Source organism: Lissotriton vulgaris, chromosome 2_1 (assembly GCF_964263255.1).
Source record: "Lissotriton vulgaris chromosome 2_1, aLisVul1.2, whole genome shotgun sequence".
Lineage (NCBI taxonomy): Eukaryota > Metazoa > Chordata > Amphibia > Caudata > Salamandridae > Lissotriton > Lissotriton vulgaris.
Genome location: NC_141687.1, coordinates 654,316,934 through 654,338,377, shown reverse-complemented (window position 1 = coordinate 654,338,377; position 21,444 = coordinate 654,316,934).

Sequence of the window (21,444 nt, the reverse complement as noted above, 5' to 3'; positions counted from 1 at the left end):
GCTGGAGTTTTCATTTTGGTGTCATTTTACTCTGTTTCTTTGATTTGGTTTGGGATTTTTTATTGTTTTGCATTTTAACTTTATTACTGTATGATACTGCATACATACTTTACACGTTACCTGTCTGCTCTGTGCCACACCTTCCAGAGTCTTGAGTGCAGGTTAATTTAGTGACTTTGGGGTTCACAATGACAAGGGTTGTGATTATCCCGTGTGGTGGGTAGTCTCACACTCCAAAAGATAAGCAATTTTCTTATAATATTATTCATGAGGGTGCAAGCTGCATTGCTTTGTACTTGTCACATATCCGTATTTAGACTACGAGAGAAAACATAATTACTGCTACCGTTCTACTGGGGTTCAGTTGTATCTGCTGCTACCTGCATATCCGCATATGTCTTGGTGATGGCACCTGGACCATAGGTGGACACCAAGTAGTGATTTTTAAGGAACACATCATAAAGCTGAATATAATACATTCTGTGTGTCTATGTGTGCCTCGTCAACAGTGATATGCAGAATAAATCAAAATAATTCATTTCCTACCACGGCCCATTACACGTGTACACGCCAACTCCTATTGTGGACACCAGAAATGATGCCAGTTGTACACTTGATGCTGACTGTACAAAAATAAATATCTTTGCAAATGGCATCCATGCTTTCACTCCCCCTCTGTCCTTTTTATTTCATTTACAAAGGCATGGATCCTTGGTATGTTAGTGCACGCAATGTATATTCACCTTCCTTGAACACATTATTTGTCATGATTGACTCAAATCTGAGTGTGGAGTATGGATATTGTTTACATTATCCTGGGTGGTAGGAGAAGTACGTGACAGGTGAGTATGTTATTTTTCATGTCACCAGTGTCTTATGCCTGGTGTGCTAATCTACTCTTCATTGAGTTCTGTCAGCACTATTGTTATTTCTTGTTTGGCACTAGATTCCTTTTGTCTCTCCAGAGCAGACTTTGTTATGTTGGCAATACCATTTCGCTTCTTGTAAATGCTTCTGCTGAAGTCATTCCACGTGCAGTTTTCATATTTCGAGCTTGTTTTTAAGCTGTATGTTTAAGTAACTACTTGTAGGTATTTGCTCATAGATGCCAGTATTTACCTTTCCTCTGTCCACTGTGTTCTTTTTTTGGTGAGCATGCTTATATAATAATAATACATTTAAATAACGTTGCATTTTATCAAGCGCTTCATGTAGCACGTCTGCCATTTCTAAGCACTATAAATAATAGATGTGACTATTACCCCATTTAGGTTCTCATTTGCCCCACCTCAGGTGTAGGAGAGGCTGATTTTGTTTTCCAAGGATATGAAATCAAGACAGCCAGATCACTGCTTTTCTTAGAAGCAAATGTCTGGCTTACTGGTACCACCGTGATTTGCAACAAAAGTATTAGTACTCTTTTTAAAGAATATTTGTTTAAAACTATGTCTTATACATTTACAAAACCAGTGAAGGGTAAATGTATTCTTACGATTAAAATACGATCTGTCACCATTCTCCCAGTATACATATACATACAGATATGATATTGGAGCAGAGAAGGAAAGGGAAGCTATCTGGATTTCAAAAAATGAAAGTTAGTTTACAACTAAAGTACATAGGCCTCAATTATGAGTGCTTTCGAGGGTAGGTAAAATGTTTTGCACCTGTTAAAAAACGATACGCTGGGGGTTCGAATTTTACGGCTGCAATAAATCGCAACTATTTGGAGTGTAGCCCTGAAAATGGGTGATAACTGGTCTGGCAGATTTGGTTAGTTTGTGCACCACAATCTATATGTCCTTATATTTATCATTCTTTCCCGCTTACATTTTGGCAGGTTTGAATAGCCGAAACGCCTCAGGGGTGCAGACTTTATCACAAAGGTACGTAAACACTGACTAATTTGTAATTTTGACCCATGCACAAGCACGCGTTCATTAACTAGGCATCCTAACGAAGCCATTAGGGTGTTAGTGAAAATGTCTTGCTCATCTCTTGACAATTTCAACAATATGCCTAGTTCCTTTACACAACATTTTCATACATCGGAAATCTGCTGTAAAATCCTTTTAGCCTTTGAAGACGTGATTGCAGTTCACACCCAGGGGATTGGTTCACCCTCCACCTGCTTTATGAACAGGTCAAATTAAGTGCAAATACAAATGACTCCGGTCTCTTGGTAAATGGCAGTCTTTCTTCGAAAAGCATCCGTTCCCAGTGGTCTGTTATCTGAAGCACCATAAATCCGCAGAGATTTTCTTCGCTCTCTCGACTATTACTATAGAGCTCCACGCTGATTGCAGCAGTACTGATGAGAGCAGTGGCCTTGACTCCCTCCCGCCGCGCAGCCCGCCATCAAAACCACATTGTTTAAACAATGCAGCAATTGTTTGTACACGCTCCTTGAGAAGTGCCGAATAAGATTAGAAATAAATAGAGCTATTTAATGTCCCGCATGCTTCAAACCCTTTTGTCTTTTTAGGGTATAACCTTAAGCAGAATGCCTATATGTACTTTACAGTACAGGCCTGTATCAGTTATCACCATTAACACTGATAGTGAATTTGTAGATTTCACATTCATATATCTAGCATTAGTCAAGAGCATTTTATTTTGTTAAAATTGTTCGGGCTTTCAGCCTGCCCTCTCCTTCCATTTGGCTATTATTGTACCATTAATATTTTTCTTCCACCCACTGCAACATACAGCATACAGCCCACTTCAGCCACTGGCTATCTTCACTTTGAGTGACAGCATTCTGCCCTATCCCAAGGAACACATCCACACACAAAGTAGTTCCATTAAGTGTCATGGACTCCTAAAACAATGTGTGTTCTTTGAAACAGACAAAAAATATGTTTTACCTTTTAGTCAATGCTTGCTGTTTTAGATTTATGAGGTCTCAACTCAACTCAACAACAATAATGCTTTGCACAATTCATGGCATAAAAAGCATTAACAGACCTGTGAGAGCTTTTTATATCAAAAGGGTCAATTGATGAATCAGGCCTATGTGTGATTCTATCCCAGATGAGAGGCCAACAATTAACATAAAAATTACCAATAGACAAAGAAAATCAACTTAGGAAAGACCACATGAGTCAGGGTTCTAGAGTGCAAATCATGATGGTTTATTAACATTTTAAATCAAATACAAACGGCAAAAAGTGATGATTAGTCGGTCTCTCCAAAATATAAAATAATAGCCCTAATCTAATAAGTATCCAGAAACTAATATAATCTAGCACATAGGCAAAAGAGAATCAAGGAGCACTTTGCATATGGACTGCTCATCCAGTCAGAGTAGAAGGAACATGGAAACTATTCTTAGGAGTGATAATCGGACAAACATCGTGTCTATTCTCTATAATATCTGGCTCGTCCCAAAATGGTGAACCTTTATATATTTTCAGACACAGAAACTGTGCAGTCACTGTGGTGTGACAAACAAAGGTACATATCACAATCAATATGTGAATAGAAAATGTCGACATTTGCCCTAAATCTAATGAATGTTCTGTATTATGCCTTACACATAAAATACTACTGTATTTACATTTTAAAGAGCACCTCCGTTTTAGCTGAAAGAAATGGCCTTCATTGTATACCATTGTAGAACCATCCATTCAGGGAACATCAGGAACAAAAAATATTACATTTTAAAAATCGTAAAATGCAAGCAAGACCAGAAAACTAACTGAATTTCGTACTATTAAACAAGCAATGACGGTCACATCTGAGCTGGGAATAGGAGAAGATCATTTAGTGCTGAGCACTGGAACCACAGGCATTAGAATATGCAATATGAAAATAAGAGTACGCCTAAAACTTCTCTCATGTCAAGCTAAAAGAACACCATTACTTTAAAAATACAGTAAAACATTATATTTGTGGCTGTCTTGTAGCAGTTATAGCATATAACTTTTAGCTCTGGTATATGCACCTACAGTTTCCCGCTCTGATGGTAAATCATCATCACAAATTCCCATTACAAGACCACTTTATAATTTGTATAGTACTTCTTCCTTCTTGAAATATTCATTGAACTCAATTCATCAAACACATATTACTTATAGCTCATATTCAGATATCTTTTTCCTTTTAACAGTTGGCATTTCTTCTTTCTCAGATTGAATCCTTTATACATCACATTAACCCAAAGAATGTAGAACTAAGAAAGAAAATTCTGGCTAGTGGAGTTAATATCTTCCTCACCATACCACCCTCAACATCACCAAACCCCTTTCCAACCTTTGACATTTTATCTCCAATTACACTAAACCAGGAACCAACTGTTTCGCATACACCAGCTTCTTTAAGGACTTTTACCTCATGCAAACCATTAGTAATGTTTGAAATATATTGATTATTAAGCTTACTATTATTAGGTATACATGCACAACACTGACTTACTCCTAACATTCAGCAGGGATGTATGTCGTTACAACGCATACTTTTACAACGCATACCTTTAAAACGCTTTTTTTACATTGCAACATCCATTACAACGCATTCCATTACAATGCATGCCATAACAACGAAATCTTTGAAACTACCTTTACAACGCATTCCACTACAACGCATACTACAGTTACAACGCATACCATTACAACACATACCATTACATTGCATATATGGTAAGTATTGGATAGTGTAGGGGTAAAAATTACTATTCTAACTCCAGGGGGTGCAACAGTAGGGTAAGTATTGGATAGTGTAGGGGTACAAATTACTATTCTAACTCCAGGGGGTGCAACAGTAGGGTAAGTGTTGGATAGTGTAGGTATGTGTTATAATGGTATGCGTTGTAATGACTGCATTGTAAAGGTATGCGTTGTAGTGGTATGCGTTGTAGTGACATGCATTGTAATGGTTGCGTTGTAATGGCATGCGTTGTAATGGATGTTACGGTGTAAAAGTTTCGTTGTAAAGGTAGTGCATTGTAAAAGTTGCGTTGTAAGTGTTGTTTCCCATTCAGCAGACCTCTATCTTTCACAAGAAGAAATCCAAGGCTACCCTATTCTGAAAAACCATAGAATGCAAAGCAAATATTTCTTCATTAAGCTTGGTAAGAGCTCCAACAGTGTTAGTTGCTGGTCGATGCATCAAGGTCGACACCTTCCTAATCTTCACATCATTCAAAGCAACTCCATTAGGATGAATCAACGCACCACAAATGTCCATAAAAAACATGTCCAAAACCACGTTTTACTCTATTGAGTCCATGTTTATTCATCTCATTCACATGTGTTGCTTGAGGAAACTCTAATGCAAAATAGCAGCTACCCACCCAAATTTGTTTTAAGTCATAAATCTCTCTATAAATATGTTCTTCAAAAAATCATCCTCCTCCACAAAACTATAATTAAAACACTCCTTCCAGTCATGTCATATAGCTCCCAACCATCAGTCTTCTCATGCATCATATACACAACTTTTTTTTTATCTCTTGCTCAATTTTAAGCCTATGATGTTCTACAATTTCTCTTCAGTCTCATAATGCATCAGTCTCTCTAGCTTCATTCACTCTGGGCCATATGTAGGAGAGGCAATACCGGTCGGTAACGGTTACATTCGGTAAATTTCACCATTACCGACCGGTATTTAGGGATGTGAGATGTAGGAGGCAGGTTTCAGGATTCGGTAATTTACAGAATCGTTAATTTAAGAAATCGGTAAATTACTGAATTCATAAAATACTGATTCAGTAAATTACCGAATCCTGAAACCTATGTAGGAGGCACTCAAGTGAGTGCATTTTTGCATTCAGGATTCGTTATTTACCACCAACTACAAATTGGTGGTAAATAACGAATACCTTTAAAAACATTTTTTTTGCTTTTTTGTCAGTTAGACATGTATGTGTGCCACATGTGTACACAAGCACGATTCAGGGGTGGTACAGGGTGTCAATGTGACACCCTACTACCCTTGGATATGTTCCCCCTATTACCAATTCGGTATTTACCGAATCAGTAATAGTGAATGGCTTCCCATTTATTCCTTTGGGCCTCCAGGACCATAGGAATGAATGGGAATTACCGAATCGGTATTTATCGATCGGTAATACTGAATATTACCAATTCCGTACATTTTACCAAATTAGTACCTACATACTATTTACCGATTTTCAAATACCGAATCAGTTAAATTCGGTATTTAAAAATTGGTAAATAGTAATTACCTACATATGGCCCCTAATTTTCACAAATGTGTACTTCTCTCATTAAATTCACTAATAAAACTACGTTCAATGCTACTCAGTTTACACACACTCTTTTCATTCTTCATATTAGTTGTGTTAATAGGATTGTTCATTTTTATGTTCTAAAGGAAGGTCTACATCCCCATAGCTCAGCTCTAAGAATCCTTGCTCTGAAAGAATTAGCATATATATGGTACACAAAAGTTTGTAGGTGAATGGCAAAGGGTTATATAAAGGCCCCTCTGAAACAGAAACAGACAAATATGTACATACAGAACAATTTGATACATTCATAATTAGTAAATACTCCTTCAAAACAATGGTATACATTTTCTGAATATTCATTATTATGCATTTCATTATTACTTAAACTCTTATAGTTAGAGACATCAATAACAGTATATGATTCAAATTTAGAGCTTTGTGAGGCACCTATCATCCTCGACTGGTGAGATGTCAGGGATAAATCAGTCTCACCCGTAATGATAACAAGAAGCTTTCCCTGCCTCCCTTATTGGTTTGCAGCATGTTTCATGCTCGTCATTAGCTACATGGAGGTTCCATGTGCTTCCATGCACTTGGCCTTCCACAATTCTCACATATGGCTTATTCTGAGCTAAGATATCGCAAAGTATTTGGCCTCTCTTGAGCTGAAGTTCAACTCCTTCTATCAGATTGGCAAATTCCTTTCACTGGTAATCCATCACAGAAACCCCTTCTCAAGTCCAGGTCAGGTTCCCCGATGTGGCAGGAGGAATGGCAATGCAACTCCTTGATTACACTCCTGGGTCTCAGCCTACTACACCCAACTAGTATGTGGCTTGTCAGAAAAGGAGAATAGCATTGACAAAATACTGGACAACAAGGCCAGCCTCATCATTCCCTGAGAGATAGACTAATCCAATCAGGGAGCTGCTACTTTTGAATCCTGGTTTCCCTCTCAAATCCTGGGGCATATTTCCTGCATGTTCACTGTTCACTGCATGATTTGTGCATGAGGTTGCCCTGCTGCCCCTTTCCTCTGTCTGAAGTTAACTCTCTTGGCTATCCCCAGAAACTAATGTCAATTAACTCAAAACCAGTAGCCCTTGACCATTACCCAGCAGAAAGGGATAGGGTTTTCCAAGCAGAAGGAGTATTAGCTAAACACAGATATAAGATGGTGCAGACTCCAATCCACCAAACCTCTACAAGGATGACAGAGGGTATTGGGAGAGTTGAAATACCCAGGAAACTGATAGTAGTTCAGCACAGTATGGCTCACAATCCTCGCCCAGTCAACCCTGTGGCTCGCACAACACACTTCCTACACATGATAGACACAAAATGAAACAGGGTATCCTGGCGGGGCACGGATCATTGCAGGATGCAGATTGAATCTTGTTTCCAAGCTTCACTAGCTGATCCAAGGTGACACTTTGGAAGTGAGTCAGAGTTATAGGATTCTTGAATAGTAAAACGTTGTGAAATTCACATTAAAGGAATACATAAGACGTGGTTGAAAGATAAGGTGGGTTTAATAAACCTCATCCACGAACAGCCAAGATCAACTGACAAAGTCAATAGTTCTCATTAGGAATCAATGTACAGGGTTCTGAGAGCTAAGAACACTGCTAAAGGCTCAGGTCTTAAAGGGAAAGACAGGAAAATATCACAAATAGCTCAGGTGATTTCCAAACCTAAGAGTTGGAGGGGATAGAATATTGAATGTTCTTAATTTTAACAACAAAATAAGTGCTCAAGTTGTCACACAGGACCAGTGAGGGACGGATGGTCAGAGTGACACGGTCTGCACTGGAGAGCTCTCTAACTATTTGAAAATGTCCTTAGATTTGTTATTGTAGCTAGGTACCCTGTTAGTGTAAAAGACCTTTTTTGCCTTCACAATGGCTACTTTGTACTCAGTAAGTGCTTTATCATAGCTTTCCCTATGTATTGGGCAGTAGCTCCTCCTCTGTTTCCTTTCTGCCTGGCGGGTTTTAAGTTTTACTAGTTTTAACTCTGCGGTAAACCAGTAAGAGGTTTCATGCTGCCTGGAAGCCCTCACTTTCCATTTTAATGGGGCATGCTTATTACATGCACGTGATTGCCAGTTGGAGAAGGCTCTTTCCAACTTGTTAACATTGCCCGTTAAGGGAGGGATTGTGGAGTTCAAAGAATTGAAGTACTCTGATAGGCTGACACAATTCCAATTCCTGGTCAGTAGTTTCATGTTGCCCAGCATATGTGGAAAAGGTAAACCTTTTATAGCAAAGTGTATCAGGTGGTGATCTGACCACTCACACAGCTTGACCGTTATGTTACGTACCGAAAGGTTAGAGGTCCATAATTGGTCTAGGGCATGCCCTTTAATGTGGGTGGGTACTGTTACATGTCCTTGAAAATTCAGATTATTTAGTAAATCTGTGAGCTCCTTTGAGCCCCGGCTCCCCCTTTCCTCTGACGACCAACAGTCAGAACTCCCATTACAACAGTGTTTGTATAGTCTATAGTAGGAGGGGTGAGGTAATTAGCTAATTCAGTAACAAAATCTCCTATCGCAGTCACGGGTCTATAAATCAATATACACAGTACTGTTGATTTAGGCAATGTGAGTTTGAGTGTGAGGCTGTCCACTAAGGTAAATTTGAAGGGTGCGATGGAAGTGGCAGAGAATCCTTCTTTGATGATTGCTGCTACTCCTCCTCCTCTTTTCCCAGGATGTCTATTGGCCTGCATTAGGTAATAATTACTAGGAAGGGCTGCAAGAATGTCAGGTATAGATTCCAGGTTCAGCCAAGTTTCAGTAATTAAAGACAGATCTGGTGCTTCGGTTTCTAAAAGATTAAAAATTTCCAACTGATGCTTGATCAGGGAACGTGTATTAAGGTAAAATATGTTTAGCTCATTCGAATCAGCGATCTTCACTCGGGTGGTGATATGTACATTCTGGTTATGGGGTAGTGTTTCCAGTGCTGGGGTGAGTCGTAGAGCCCTGCGGTAAATATTCAAAAGTCCAGAAAGTGCTAACTTGTGCAGGACATCCTGCTCAACTATCTGGTTAGCCCTAACGGCCAATGCGCGTAATTCCCCCGAGGAATATCTAATCAATTGGGCATAACGGCAGGCCCCTGGCCCCAGTCTCCCTCGGATGGGCGCAGACAGGCTTTCCTTTGGTGCCCCTTTGGCATGCCGGTGGCACATCCGCTGCATGCCCGTTTATCCATGAGATTATATAGTGCTCGTAACGAGAGCACCAGCCCATGGAGAAAGACCTGGCCCCTCCTCCCGGAACCCCATCTTGGTAATAGTCTCCAACAGATTAAATACTCGCCTGCTCCCAGCCCTGCAATTGCCGTTGTGTATGGGGCGGGCCTACGCCCATCTGAGGTATTCCCACAAGTGGTAGGTCTAGTGCGTAAAGCCACATAGCCGGTGCCCTTTTCCTGCATCTATCCCAACATGCCATTGCCACAGCAAGTACAGCACTCATGTTTTTAATCTTCAGGTGGGGTTGAGCATCCTGGCTAGCAGAGTTCCTCGTGCGGAGTGAGCCGGTAGTGCCAATGTCTCTAACCCTCGTCCATCTAACCATCTTGCCAGCTGTTGAAGCTGCGCCACCAGATAATATGCTTCAACGTCTGGAGCGCTCAGCCCCCCTCCATCCAGGGCATTCCTAAAGTTTGCAGGGAAACCTGATTTCATCCACCGTCCCACACCAAATCCCTCAACAGAGCATCCAGGACCATAAACCAGCTCCTCGGGATCACTACCGGCAAATTAAGAAAGAAATATACCAATTCTCGGCAACACCACAATCTTGGACAAGGCTACTCTAGCCATAACTGGCAACTTAAGTGAACGCCAGAAAGACACATTTGCCCTCAAGGCCCTACCCAGGTTCCCTTCCAAGTCTCTCTGTCGATGGTACACCCAGATTCCCAGGTACCTGAAAGTGCCGGTCCTATTTCAGGTCCATCTGGAGGTCCAGTGGTCTGTCAAACTTAGGTCTTAGGGAGAATGCACACTTTTTTTCTTGTTAATGTGCAATCATGACAGCTCTGCAAACTATTCCAATATGCTCAATACCTCCTGGACCCGACAGGATCAGTTCTGGAGATAAACCAAGATATTTTCAACTTAGAGCGAGACTATGTGTTCCGTCCCCTTGAGTACCACTCCATGATCCCCACCCTCTTGCCTGAATCATTCTGCCAACGGCTCACTGGCTAGGGCAAAGAGCAGAGGTGATAAGGGACACCTCTGCCGGGTTCCTCTATACATGGGGTATTGGGACGATACCGTGCTGCCCGTGCGGACTCTAGCTCTGGGACTCGCGTATAACAGATGGACCCACTTCAACCAATCATCCCCCAATCCCATCTTCCCCATCGTCGCTTGTAGGATGTCCCATCTCAAAGAATCCAAAACCTTTTCCAGGTCCACAGCTACTACTACCGCAGTGGGATATTACCCCAAATCTTGGTGGAACAACAAATGATACAGTCTCCTCAGATTAATGGATGTTAAACATGAGGGGATAAACCCATTTTGCTCCACATGAACCAATCCCTGCATCTGGGGTAGGAGCCTGGCCACTAGCACTTTATTGAGTATTTTAAAGTTGGGGGTTTAACATCGACAACGGCATAAAATCCGTTATATCAGCCACCTCCTTCTTAGTTTTAGGCAAAAGGGATCACCAACGCCTCCAAGGCTGATGTTAGAATATGCTCCTCATCCCATGCTGTAGCATACATTTGTCCCAGTTTTGGGGCCACTAAATCTATAAAAGTAGAGTCAAATTCAGCCAGGAGGCCGTCCAGTCCCAGAGTCTTCCCTCGCGCCATTTTTTTAATGGCTGCTTTATTTCCTGCAGCTTAACTGGCTGTGCCAAACTCTCCCATGCAGTCTGATCTATCTGTCTTAGCCCCAACCCTTCAAGATAAGTCACTATCCTGTCGCTTTGTGTTTCCAATGGCTTCCCAAATAATCATTCATAGTATTCCCTGAACGTGTCATTAATCCCCCATGGAGAGTATATCACCTGTCCAGTAGGGTCCCAATTACTAGCAATTGGCACTCGTCTACCCTCTGGCTTAATCAACCACGCCAAGAGCTTCCCTGCCCTGACACCTTCTACATGCTGCCGCTCCTGATACGTTCTATAATCTAAAATCCTCAGTCTCTCCCATGCGGCACTATAGATACTCTTCACCTCCGCCATGAGTCTCTGAGTGTCTGCTCCTCCAGCAGCTTCCCCATCCAACAACCGAATATGGGCCTCTAACAATTCCAGCTCCGGGGTGATCTCCCTCCTGGCTCCTACAGTCTGTAGTCCCATTCACTGCCCTCTAATTACCACCTTGAAGGCGTCCCACTCTATCTTGTTAGAGCTAGCCGTCCCTTCGTTCTTGTCAAAGTAAGGTGTAACCGTCCCAGTGAGCTGCTGTCTAAAATAGTCATCCTCTACTCGATTGGAGTCCAAATGCCACAGTGGAATGGAGGCCTTTTCAGGGGTGGGTGCGATTCGTAATAGTAGGGGGCTATAGTCCGATATAGATCTCCCTAAATATTCCGCCTTCGCTAGCAACAGGGCTAATTTATCAGAACAAAGGAACATGTCAAATCTTGTGTGCAGACCATACAGAGAGGAGTAGTAGGAGTATTCTCTCAGGTAACTGTTATGTATTCGCCAAATATCTAGCAACTCCCATCTCTTGATCCACTCCTGCAGGCCCTTTGCCATTGCGGCCACTGTTGTACTCCCCAGTGGAGTAGTAGATCTGTCCCATGTCAGATCACATACACAATTAAAATCACCCCCTAGAATCAGGGCACCTGTTGTCACCTGGACAGAGGATTAGGCAACTGCGTCAGTAAAGGGACTTAGTCATGGTTCGGCGCACACACACACCCCAGCGTCACTTCTTTGCCCTTCAATCTGCCCTTCACTAGTACAAACCTCCCATCTGGGTCAATTATTGTCTGGGAGGCTTGAAATGAAACTCCATGTGCAACCAACACAAGGGCCTCCCTTGCATACGTTGAGTACGCGGTAGCGAACAATTGCCCCCACCATCTATGCCTGAGTCAGCCAACCTCCCTATCCATGAGATGGGTCTCCTGCAGCATCACTACATGAGCACCTCAGCGCTTTATGTAATTAAGGATAGTATAATGCTTAGAAGGAGATCCAATACCCCGGATATTCCAGGTCTGGAGCTTAAACTCCGCAGCTTGATGACAGTCATTGGTCAACTCCTAGATCTGTTCTTTGGCACTTTACTGTTGCCCATTGTGTAGGGGCTGTGAGATCTGGACTGCTGCAGTATGGCACCCCTGTCCCTATAATGCAGAAGCTTGGCTACCACTGGGTGTGAAGGCCTCTACACAGCTGGGGGACGAGCCGGGGCTCTGTGAGCCCTCTCCAGGGAAAAAAGAGTGCCAGCCGGCATCACCTCCTTAAACCATGTTTCCAGAAATGTCAGCATGTCCATCCTTCCCTTCCGAGATCCCAGGGATCCTGACCACCCGGACATTGTTGCACTGATTTCTCCCTTCAGCATATTCATGCCCACTGTTCAAGCTCTGTCACTCTGGCCATAAGATCATCTAGCCACGCTGATCCCTGTTTCTGCCCTGGCACTAAATCTGTGAGGGAGTTTTCTACCTCCCTGACCCTATCCGCCAGCCTATGGTGTTCCGTCTGCAGCAGACCCAGGCTCACCAACATCGTCCCTATATCCTGCTGTAATGCTCCAGGATCTTGTCCAAGTGGAGGTGTAGCAAGAGATCTTTATTGGCTGTGTCCCCAGTATCTTGCTCACTATGCTGTGGGGATGATTCCTGTGTGTTGGGCGGATGCTGCCTGTTTTATTTTTCGGCTGCCCCATTTTACTCCTGTGAAACTCAGCCCAGACACTCCCTCAGAGAACTGGCAGCCCCTCTGTCAGTCTGTCCCCACCCGAGGTCCCAAAACCCACAGGAACTCCGATTTGTAACTCCTGTGGTGTCCCTTCTTATTAGGTCCCTTTTCGGTGAGCGTGGCCCCAGCCCCCAGGGAAAAGTCTTGCAGAGTATTTAGTCACTGCCTCCAAGTGCCACCTTAATCCAGCCTCTTATAGGGCCCCAAGCCCCTATTACAATTGCCCGACAGATAGTACGCACCAAGCAAGCTGTGTGGGACACCCCACCTGGGGTCTCGCTCCTCCCTGCTCCTTATGATTCAATGCTTGCCCCGAGTGAGGAATCCACTTGCCCAAGATTTCTGCTTCTCTGTTTGCTCCCGCACTACAGGCAGTCCAGCTCTCACCACACAAAAGGACATGCTTGAGCTATTCACTCTCACAAGGTCTCTCAGAGGTCACCGGCCACAACTGGCCGTCCTGTGGCAGTTCCAAATCAGCCCAGTGTCAAATCCACCAAACTTGACCCACCAGTTAACGTATTTGTCCCCTCGCCAGTACTCATGATGCAGCGCCCAGGAATCTGCTCCTTTCCCGACCTGTCTGCTGCTCCGAAACTAGGCCTCTTCGTGCTGCATCAGCGTATTGCCAGTCATCTTGCTTGCTGCACTCACCTCCGGTACTTTGGCCTTACTCCTTTGTCACTGAAGACGACCGCCTTTCTCCGTCTCGGGTCAAAACTCACCCAGCCTCGGCCGTCCCCTCGGCTTCCGCCATAGTACCACAGGGAGAACGGACCTCTGCCGATTCTCTCTTACAGCCGCTCCGATCCGGCCACCGTTCTCCTCTCCATAGTGCAAGGGCCCCGTGGACCAGCGCTTGCCTTTGATATTTTGGGTAGGAGTTGTCATTCCGCTCTGCTGCCGGGGTCTGCACCAAAAGCCGCAGCCCTGCGGCAGAACTGGTCTCGCCTTCTGCAGGCCCGTTCCAGGGGCTCGCTCCGCAATTGCGCTATATTCAGCGTCAAACCAGCGGCGCCTCCAAACCCAGGCCACAGGACCACCTGACCGCAAGGACTAGCCCATTTACTCACCATCTGAATGCAGGCCCACGGGAACGCCCCACTCGGGTTCCGACAGGTTTATCTCTGGGCCAAGACGAAGCTCCACAACTATGTGGCCGCCATGTTCACGGTCCAAGCTACGCCCCGATAAGTTATGATTAATTATTGTAAATACATTATATGAGAAAGTGCCCTCTTTCTGCATGGTTGCCCCCACTTTTTGCTGAACTGCTGATATGCTTTGACTGAGTGTGCCCTGGGCTCCTGCTAATCAGGTACCCCAAAAACTACATTGAAACCAAAACCCAATTGGCATCTTTGGCCTCAGGTCAGCCCCTGGTAAATGTTACCACAGGTACCCAGGGCAATGTGGCCAGGGAAGACCTCTAAGGGCTCCATCGCTTATTGTGCCACCTTTAGGGGCCCTGTACCTTTACACTCACACTGCCTTTGCAGACTGTGTGTCTTGGTACAGAACAAAGTGAAGAGTTGACATGGCACAGATCTCTGTGTAATGCAACGAGGATTGCCTTATCCAACGGGATGAGGTCGCTGTCTACAGATACAACACTCACTCAGAGAAAGAAGTCGCTTTGCACCACAAGTTGAAGTGTTCAACTCAATTTATTCTTCAAAGAGTTCCTTGAATATCATCATGTATAACACATATTTAACGCCATTGTATATATCCAACTTCATTTTCATATTATTCTTCATATCCTTCAATAGTATTCAAAATATTTACATTACTTTGTCACAGGGTATTGGATGCCCCTATGCATTTCGGGACCTGCCTTTCATCAGGGGGTCTACCCTAAAACAAGGTAAACAAATATATATTCAAACTAAATCCAGCAATCTACTGTAATGCGAGCATTTTATATGTTAATGTGTTTAAGAAAGGAACATGTTAATATATAATTATTATAGTGCAAAGAAACTCGTGCTGTGTTTAGAGGTACAGACATGTGATTCATACTGTGATCGCAAACGACGTGGTGTTAAGCCGCAGTGAATGGGATTGTGTCAATTATAGGATAAACAACACTTGCCGAACTTTAGTGTGTTAATACGTCGGAACTCAAAAAGTTAACTGCCGAGTGCATGCCAAACAATACGGTGACTGTGTGGTCAGACGAGCCGTAAATATAATTTTTGACAAATGACGTAAGGAGCACTCAATAGAATATTTCAGAGACGGTGTTTTAAGTCCAAGTAGTTATCTTCTTTATTGTGGTAATTATACCAAGTAAAACAAGCAGCCAATGCGTTCGTTTCTATGGCGGAACTTCGTCAGGGCGTGAACTTTAATGTATACGTTCAATCAGAGAAATGGTCGATGTATCAAGTAACAGAAAACAGTACCCGTTTTTTTCCTGTTAGCATGCAGGAACCCTGCGCGTTCTTTACGGAGCCCGCATTGCCAACTAAGAGGGAAACTACTCGTCCTCTGGGCCGCTACATACTGTGCAAAACCGAGTTGGCCACATGACCTTTTGAGTGTGCAGGATCCGAACTTGGCAATATCTGATACTCACTCCTTTGTTCTATTAAAACTAACTATTTTAATAAGGGGCAAGAAAACATATACCTTCTCTCTATTTATCTACTCCTCACTTAAGTGAATCAAATCTGGGGCAAGTACATTCACATGGCCCATTCTTGACGTTGCTCCCCTGCGTTTCTTGATACATCGACCATTTCTCTGATTGAACTTATACATTAAAGTTCACGCCCTGACGAAGTTCCGTCATAGGAACAAAACGCATTGGCTGCTTGTTTTACTTGGTATAATTACCACAATAAAGAAGATAACTACTTGGACTTAAAACACCGTCTCTGAAATATTCTATTGAGTGCGCCTTCCGTCGTTTGTCAAAAGTTTGTCTGATCGGAAATTGTGCCTTGGGACAACAGGCACTGGAAGTGTGCAGCACCACAATAATATTCTTAATACTACTGTGTTGGTCGTGCTAAACCTTGGTCGGGTTGTCCTGTTCGTTCTCTCTCGAGCCGTAAATATAATGTGAACGACTTTAAATGCGAACCCCGAGAGGTGTAACGCATTACAAATAACATTGTAACTCATTACAAAAAAAACAGAAAGTGGTGAAATTGTATACAATAAATTAAAAAACAAAATTACTGCGAAGTGACAAAACATCATAAATTTGTGTGTGCTTCAGGTGTCATAAAGAGCATTGATATTCTGTAGATCAGTCTGAGGTGTTTAGTACAGGAACAATTACAAATAACAGCTGAAATTCTATCTTTCATTGAGTCCCTTAGGGTGTAGCGCATTTAATTTGTGAAACCAAAACAGTTCGCGTTGGAGCAAAAATCTTTTGTTGTCATGTCCTTCTTTAATTTTAACTTGCTCCAGTATCATATACGTTAGTTGGCTGGGGTTATGTAATTTTTCTGAGAAATGTATCGCTACTGTTGATTTGGGATTTTTGTTTCTGATATTGCTTTTATGCTCGACAAGACGTGTCTTGATCTTTCGTTCAGTCTTTCCAACATATGGTAAGCCGCATGGGCATTTGAGGTAGAGTGCTACAAAGTTTGTATCGCACGTCGCATTGACCCTCAGCTTTATTGAAGTTCCTTGTGTGGGGTGCATGAGTGTATTACAATGGATTATACTATTGCAATTCCCACAGTTATGGCATGGGATGGTCCCTCTGTAAATACTTTCTAAAGGTAAAGGATTGCTAGTTAGCATTTGCTTGAGATTTTTGGTTCGCTTATTTGCAAAAATAGAACTTGGTTGAAAGATACCTTTAAAATCTTCTTCCATTTGTAGTAGTGGCCAGTTTTTCATGATTATACGTTTGATTGAAAAACTTTGGGTGGAAAACCTAGAGACAAAAACTGTTCGTTCCCTAGAAGATGTGGGTGGTTGTTTTGGTCTCAAGGGTGGACTTCTTTCTTTAGTGTTTACTCTATCTTGTGCTTCTTTTATACAGTCTAAAGGGTATGCACGTTGTAAGAATCTGTCTTTGATTTTTTCACTGTTATCTTTGAAAATGTCATTGGTGGATGAAATCTGTTTCATCCTCAGCAGCTGCGAATACGGCAGATGTGTTTTGAGACTCGTTTGATGAAAGCTTTTGAAGTGTAGATAATTATTCCGGTCTGTCTCCTTTGTATATACTGAGGTGATCATCCTGTTGTTTACCAATTGTATTTCAACATTTAAAAAAACTATTTTGTCCTTACTAACGGTGTGTGTGAATTGGATTCTTTCGTCAACTGAGTTTAATTGTTGGATGTTTTCCAGTACTTTGTGTTCTTCCCCATTCCCAATGAGGAAAATGTCATTGATGAATCGATAATATGTTAGTAGGTGATGTTGCCAAGTCGTATTGGATAGAATATGGTCTAATTCAAAATGGTGCATACACAGATTAGCGTATGGGTGGGCCTCACAAATGCCCATGGCTATGCCAGAGAGTTGTGCAAAGAATCTGTTTTTCCAAGTGAAATAGCTGTGGTGTAATGTAACTTGCAGGGGTTCCATAAGGAATACCTCTAGATTCACTTCTTTGTCGGTGTTAACCAAGAATGAATCCATTGCTGGCAATCCCAAGTCGTGGGGGACAGCTGTATATAGCGAATTTACATCCACAGTACATAAGATGAGATTGTGTTGGTCACTAATTTGAATGTCTTAGAGCTTTCGCAAAAAATCTGTTGTGTCTTGGAGATAGTTTGTCATTCTTTGGACTCTTGATTGCAAATGTCGATCTATATATCTCCCTGTGAGTTCATGAATCGAGTTCCTAGTATTGACAATAGGCCTAAATGACAGTTTTTTAAAGTTCTTGTGTATTTTAGGCACCATTTGAAGGTTAGGTATACTTGGGGTATCTTTAATCAAAAATTTCCTATCACGTTCTGTGATGGTACCATATTCCAATGCAAAATCAATTACACTTTTCAATATTTTTCCATATTCTTTCATAGGGTTCATATTCAATTCCATATAGAGAGATTTGTCATTGCCATGCGCCTCCACATTTTCATCATACAATTGGGTGTCCAAAATAACTAATGCCCCTCCTTTGTCCTCTTTGCAGACAGTGCTGACCTTGTTGTTGGCTATTTGGAAAATGATGTTCTTTTCTTGTAATGTAAGGCTACTTCTATGTTTTTTTCGTGCTTGTGTACAAGTTGTGTATTCCTTTATGTACCAGTGTTTCGAAGGTATCCAAAATGTTATGGCTCACTGGGGCTACAAACGTACTTTTCGGTGCCAATCCCATTAGGGTATATTTATCCTCTCTTGATTGTGTTTCCACCACATTTTTAAAAAAGTGTTTTAGTTGAAGTGATCTCATGAATTTGAATTTGCTAATTTGGGTCTCCAATTCATTAGATCCATATGTTGGAACAAATGACGTTCCTTTCTGTAATGTCTTCATAAGTCAAAAATTAAATTTACTCAGTCCGAATATTATCAAGGAAAGATTGCCCTAGCCTCCAATTCCCCTAGGGAAAGTTTCAAGATCTTTAAGTCTTTGGTCTCTCCCTTGGGTCCCCTAAGCGATCCACTCCTTGCCCACTCCAGCTGTGAGGAACTAGCAAACTTCTTCGCCTCTAAAGTGGCTAATATTTACTCCTCGTTTCATCAGATGGTCTCGGGGCCACTTCACCCCCCCCCCTCTTGGCATGATGAGGCTCTAGAAGCTTACTCCGCTTGACTCCTCAATGGTACAGCTTCTCCTAGGCAACCTCAAATCGGGGTCTACAGTCGACGCTGTTCCTCCCACCATTCTTAAGATGGCATCTGAGACGGTCGCCCCAGTCATCCAGGAGGTGATTAATTCCTCTATGGCAGCGGGGTTAGTTCCACCATCGTGGAAGCAGGCGTGAGCAAATTACCGCCTCATCTCCTTGCTACCAACCATCAGCAAGGTGGCCGAAAAGCACGTGAATTCTTTGCTCTCTGCCTTCCTTGAAAATATTAACATACTACATCCCACCCAGACCGGTTTTAGACGCAAACAGGGCACAGAGACCGCCCTCATTGCAGTGGTTGAAGAGGCCAGTAAGGTAGTTGACGCTAGAAACTGTGCAGCTGTTATATTATTAGACCTCAGTGCGGCCTTCGATACCGTCAATCACTCCATTACGATCCAATGGTTGAGTGATGTAGGGGTGTCCGGCACCGCATTAAAATGGTTCTACTCCTTCCTGACGGATAGGACCTTCACTGTTTATGAGGACGAGGTTTCCTCCACCCAGATACCCGTCCAGTGTGGCGTTCCCCAGGGATCATCCCTCAGCCCCACCATGTTTAACATCTACATGAGACCATTGGCTGAGGTGGTGTTGCCCTGGAGGGTGCAACTGGTTACCTACGCTGACGACACCCAGCTAGTAATCTCTCTCTCTGGGCCGGACTCAGCCTATAATCATCTCTTCTCATGTCTCAGTGATGTCCTTGAGTGGATGGATGAGTCCTTCCTAAAGCTAAATGGTACAAAAACTGAGGTTATGTTGCTTGGGCACAATGCACCCTCTTCAGTGGACGCATGGTGGCCTAGTAGACTTGGCCAGCCTCCTTCCCCCAAAGAGCAAATGAAGAGCCTTGGGGTCTGGTTAGACCCAACTCTTAGTTTTATGGTGCAATCTCGGAAGGTGGCAGCCACCTGCTAAGCCCTAATAAGAGGAATTAGAAAAATTCTTAAGCTCCTCCCTTTCGAAGCCAGGCGGATTCTAGTACAGGCCCCAATTCTCTCGAGACTGGATTTCTTGAATGCTATCTATTTAGGGGCCCCACATGGAACAGTCAAAATCCTACAAACCGTACAAAATTGTGCGGCCCGCCAGTTACTGGACATCCCCCGGCGGAGTTCAGCCAAGCCAGCATTACGCCAACTACACTGGCTGCCAGTACAGCAGAGGATCTGGTGTAAGGCCATGACTATCGTGCATAAATCGATGTCGGAAGCCAGGCCCGCCTTACTCCAACCCATGTTCCGTCCTTACCAGTCCTCTCGGACTTTAAGGTGCAGTAACAAGAATCTACTGACGATTCCTAGGATTATGAGAACCCGCATGGGTGGCAGAAGTTTCTCTCTCAAGGCTGCAAAGTTCTGGAATCTGCTCCCTGACACCATCAGACTTGAAGTGAACCATCTCAGGTACAGGAAGATGTTAAAGACCTTTCTGTTTTCCTGAACCGTGAGGCAATGACTCGGTTATCTAATGCGCTGGGATGCCTCCGGGTAGCCATGCGCTATATAAGTGCGTAGTCATTCATTCATTCATTCATTTGTAGAGAGGATAATTCTGTTCTGGATATATTTATCCCTAGGTTTTGTGACTCCTCGTGGCTTTGACTATGGGTATTGTGTCTCCTGGTCCTTTTGGCCCTCCAGGTTCTATGGTTGTGTCCTTGCCTTTCTCTAAAAAAGGCACTCTTCCGGTGTTATTTGTGCTTGATGTGGATGGTCTATTGTCAGACATTTCTTGTGCGGGTGGTCTCTTTTGATAGCTTTTACATTGAGAATCCTCTGAAGAAGATGTGTCTCCTTCTGTAGATCTATTGGTATATGAGCGTTGTTGTCTCCTTGCCGCATATATCTCCGCCCAATTGTAGACCGCTCCCATTTTATAATCAACTGTGTCGCATTTAAATTTGCGGAGTTTCCTTTCATTAATCTCTTTAGTATTTTTGTCTAATTGTGCATTGATATCATCAAGTGTTTTTTTACATTCGTCATCTGGTAATTTTGCACATAATTCTTGTTTGATTTGTGCTACTTCTTTCTCCAATTCTTCATGTAATATTTAGATAGTTCTTCAACTATTAATCAAATCAAGTCTAAAGAAGATTTATTCAAAATCCCATACCAACGTTCAGTAAAATGTGCATTGTTCGTACAAAAAGTTGATTTGAGTGGAATTCTTAGGCCCCTAGGGATCCGTTGCACTTTGTGGTATTTAATTAACGTGCTTGTGTGCAGGCGCTGGTTTATCTTCCATTTGGCTGCGAAAAGTAGTTGTCTGATATTAGATTGCACTGATCCTGTACTGGTTGACATGTATTCAGGTTCCTGGATTCTGTGTGCCATGCCTATAACCCACTGTCATGGCATAGATTAGCCACCCCTCTAGCTGGGTGCACTATACCAGTGTCAGAACCAGCTGCTCTTCCCGCTGGCACACAACACAGGAGCAGAATGAAGCTAGCTCCCAACTCCGCAGAAGAACTCCCCAGCGCTCACAATAGATGTAAATGAGCTGCCAGCAGAGCCCTCCTGGGGAAAGGGGAA